At 31.7% G+C, this 4,550-nt stretch overlaps 1 long non-coding RNA gene across 1 annotated transcript in view; it reads left to right on the forward strand.

Annotated features, from left to right (window-relative positions):
- The first annotated feature begins 1,887 nt into the window (after nt 1-1,887).
- LOC118751520 overlaps nt 1,888-4,550 on the forward strand; it is a 42,435-nt gene continuing 39,772 nt past the window's right edge. Inside the window, exon 1 of the long non-coding RNA XR_004994539.1 lies at nt 1,888-2,099. This is a non-coding gene — a long non-coding RNA (uncharacterized LOC118751520). The remainder of the gene's footprint in view (nt 2,100-4,550) is intronic.

Raw genomic sequence — 4,550 nt, forward strand, 5'->3', positions numbered from 1 at the left:
GATTTTAAGTAAAAATAAATAAAGGAAAACTTGTTCGTGATATCTTGACCAAGGTGTATTTATGGTACAAAAATCTGAAGGTAAAACCGTTGAGAGGCAGCCTGAACATTTTTAAAGTTTGCTAACATTACAAAAATGTTTTCAAATTTCCAATCTCACAAATACATTCTCATTATCAGTCTCAAATAAATGAGAATTTCAATATTTTCATCTATTTGTTTTTTGTTTTACCTTTAATTGGCATTTGAGTTGCTCTCAAAATTTCAATTTTATAAAATAGACAAACTACAAAAAGTAAATGATGGCCGACGAATTGTCCGGTTTTACCTTTAAATATTTGTATCATGGGTGTATTAAACAACAATGCTTTTTCTTAAAATTTCAGACCTTTCACTCAATTTTTTCAAATAAATTTAAGTGAAAGGTATGAAAATCTGAGAAAAAGTAATTGCTTAGTTTTTATGCATACGGCCCAAGGTGTTATTGACAACTCAGTGCGGCTCTCTTTTAAGATACTACTATGTAAAAAAATATAAACAAATTCGTACAAATTTTTTTCAATTTGACTTTATAGGATGGTTCTTCTGAGAGCAATGTCATATTCAATCACACTTTGTTAAATACATTTTGATCTCTACCAAATAATGTACTTCCTCTGTAAATATTTTATGAAGTGTTCCAAAATTCGCTCCGAGCGCGCTCACTGTTGATCATTTGATTTAAATAGTTTGTCAAATAATTAATACTATAGTTTGATCGGAGTTAATATATTCTTCAGTAGATAATTATATTATATTAAAACATAAGCTTATGAGAAACTATTTAGTCTTAACATGCATATTTTATATCGTGTTCCAAAATTCGCTCCGAGTGCGTTCACTGTTGATCTTTTGATTCAAATATTGTTTGTAAAGCATTCAGTAGTGAAGTTTGATCGGAGTTTATATATTAATAAGTAATTAATCATATTAAATTGAAATATAAACGTATAATACGGTAGAAAGTTAGAAATTATTTAGTGTTAATATGCATAATTCGCTCCGTGTTCCAAAATTCGCCCCGAGTGCGTTCACTATTGATCATTTGATTTAAATAATTGTCTCTCAAGCATTCAGTACTATAGTTTGAGAGGAATTATATATTCTTAAGTAATTGATCACATTTTATTAAAATATAAACGTTTAATAGGGTAGAAAGTTAGAAATAATTTAATGTTAATATGCATAATTCGCTCAGTGTTCCCAAATTCGTTCCGAGTGAGTTCCCTATTGATCATTTGATTTAAATAATTGTTTCTCAAGCATTCAGTGTTATAGTTTGATCGAAAATTATATATTCTTAAGTAATTGATCACATTTTATTAAAATATAAACGTTTAATAGGGTAGAAATTGTGAAATTATTTAGCTTTAGCATGTATAGTCGGCCAGAGAAAATGGCAGAAAACTGCAACTACTCGTGAAAACTTACAATAAAAGCAATGTAGATGAAAGTACTAAATATTATTATTATTAAAATTAGATCCATATATAAAACATTTTACATCATTTATTTGAAGTAAGTCGGAATATATTTTTACATATAAGATAGTTTCCATTTAACTCATAAAGTACATATTTCACTACAAATATTTTTAAGATCACTTCGAATTGCAAAAATAGCGCTAATTAGTTGTATTGAAGTATAAAACATTTAATGACGTCCATGTTTACTTATAAAGCGCATAACAATATTTCTCTCGCCATTTATCCGATGTTAAAATTTTTCACATTATTTTGCTGCACAGCACCCTGAATGCGGCAAAACAGTTGCTGGCAACCCTCAAGTCCTTTATGGGGACCAAATTAACAGCCACAACAACAAAAACCTTTTCTACTGGTATACTGTGATATAAATATGGAAGACTTTTACGGAAGAAGTACCGGTTTAGGTTTCCAGACGCAGTTTAACTGCGAAATCAATAGATTTTTGACAAAGGTTGTGGTTCATTATTTTACAAACAAATGTATGGTACTCATCACCCAATACGACGGCCTACCGAATTTATAGACGGTACAATTTGATACTAATGATGTACATCCAAAACGTTCAACACCTTTGGTAAGCAAAGATCAGTAAGACTGCTTTTACACAGTTCAAGTATTGAATTCAATTCTGCTCGCATGTGGAAGAGAGGGAGTGAGAAGAAAGGGGACGAGTACACATGCATCTGTACCGTCAAGTCGTTTCAACTTTCTTGCTTTGCTTTTGGCATTTTCGTTGCTTCCCATTTGAAGAACCAAAAACTTGAATTCAACAGAATTGAAACGTGTAAAAGCAAATAGAAAACACAAAAGAGAATGAGCAAGAATTGCTTTCAAGTACTTGAATCATGTAAATCGGGTGTAAATGTGAATGTACATAACCATGATTCAATAATAGTTGCGTTCCCTAACTCGCAAGAAGTTGCAAGAATTTAAGGAATTTACCAGGGAACAAATGCAGTTGTGCTCCAAATATCAAAAAAAAAAAATATTGGAATCGATAGATGATTGAGCTGAGTATAACGGTATACTTCTTTTTTTAGGCAAACAACAACAAGAATTATCAAAGGTTAAAGTTCAAAATAAGCAATTTGATTTCAAGATTTCTTAAAAACGGATGGATGGATCTTGAAAAGTTTGATCTCATTTAATAGGAAATTTGATTCCCTTTAATTTGGTATACGTACTTTATATATATGTTGTATAGTTCTTACAAAAATTGAATTAATGTAAAATAATTGTTATTGCTTGTAAATTGCTTATTTTGAACTTGAACCTTTGATAATTCTTGTTGTTGTTTGCCCAAAAAAAGAAGTATACCGTTATACTCAGCTCAATCATCTCTATCGATTCCAATATATATATTTTTTTTTAATTTGAAATTTGGAGCCCAACTGCATTTATGCCAAAGTTTGGGAACGCAACTAATGAAAGGTGTTGTAGGTTGTGACAGCTCGAAATCGAACTACCTTACCGGCCGTCTTCAGATGCTTGAAAATCTCGCTTGCGTTCTTCTTTTTTCTCTCGCAAGCGAGATAGAGTTTTGTTGACTGGGCATTTGACAGCATACATTTTCATTTGTAAAATGTCGCCAAACACGAAGGTTCAAGCTTTGCAGGCTCTTAAAAGTTTGGGAAAATTAGAAAATCTGCATAAAGAGAGAAAAAGACGCAAGAAACGGTTTTGGGTGAATCCTTACTTGGAATAGGGGAAATAAACGATGTTGCTACTCTGAAGAATTCTGCGAAATGAGAACATAGCTGTATAACAACAAAAATGACAGTTGAAAGCAAGCGAGAGCTCGCATACCGCTCGGCATGGTGAAATTATACAAGGTGTTGTACCATGATTTAATAATACAAGGTTAGATAATTATTGACAACTGCGGTTTGACACTCCCTTAGAAAAGGTTGCATTTACGAAGGGCAAGATGTAGTCCCTTGTTGCGAAAATGGTAGTAGAAAAGTACGCAAAGTAGGCAATTAGTAGTGAAATTCCTTTTGTAAATTCTAATGTATTTGCAGGAAATCTGGTATTTTAAACGTAATATTGATATATCTAGGTGAATTACGTAATTTATGTGCTATTTAGCTGTATAAAATCTGCAAAATGACTCAAAATTAAAATAAGAGTACGATGAGATTGATGTAAACATCCAATGCATATGTTTTCATCAGTTAAACATGCTTCACATGCATATACCAATAAACATTGCACAAATGCTTATACTTTTATTTCTCATCAACACTGTTTCCATGTAAATTTGCAAAGAAGCAACACGGTGCCACTGCTAAGGGAGCGGTACGAGAGAGAACTGTCAGTTTATCGAACCTTGTATTATTGAATCATGGTGTTGTTAGTTGTGACAAGCTGGTTTGAAACCTCTTACTAAATGTTGTATTTTGGAAGTAGGAGGGAAACCGGGAATAAAAAAGGCCGTTTTTTCAAAAAGAACTAAATGAAGTACGCTTTTGTTTATGCTAAATGTAGAACAAAACTAGGTGAGTTGGATAGAAATAACGAAAAATATAAATTTTTAGTAGCGTTTTACCTAAAATTGGGCATATTATTGTCATTCATAAGAAATGTATATTGCGCTGTATGTTTACAAGTATACGCATGAACGAACGAATGAAGATCACCCAGGACGGCGTGCGAGAAAAAAGTTTTTTTTTTGCAGTGACGTCATTTTTTCGCCACCGTGTGAATGAAACTGAATGAAACCTCTATGTGAATGAAAGAACCGATTAAAAAATGACGTCATTAACTATTATGTTTTTTCTCAAATGCAATTACAAATACACGGATGCCTGGGTGATCTCATTAGTTGGTTCATGATTATACGCATACATACATATATAAATTGAATCGAAACTGTTCTTTTACTTATATTAACATTCAAAACTCAATGTTACTGCAAGAAAGACTTTGATAATATAATATTTGTCCTAGTTTATCACCTTCTGATTCTAATACCGATTTAAACAAAACGCTTGCTTTATAAAGTTCTTTTTAATTTTTTTTTAAT

This window comes from Rhagoletis pomonella, unplaced genomic scaffold, assembly GCF_013731165.1.
Source record: "Rhagoletis pomonella isolate Grant_MI unplaced genomic scaffold, Rhpom_1.0 Rhpom_scaffold_00754, whole genome shotgun sequence".
In the NCBI taxonomy this organism is placed as follows: Eukaryota; Metazoa; Arthropoda; class Insecta; order Diptera; family Tephritidae; genus Rhagoletis; species Rhagoletis pomonella.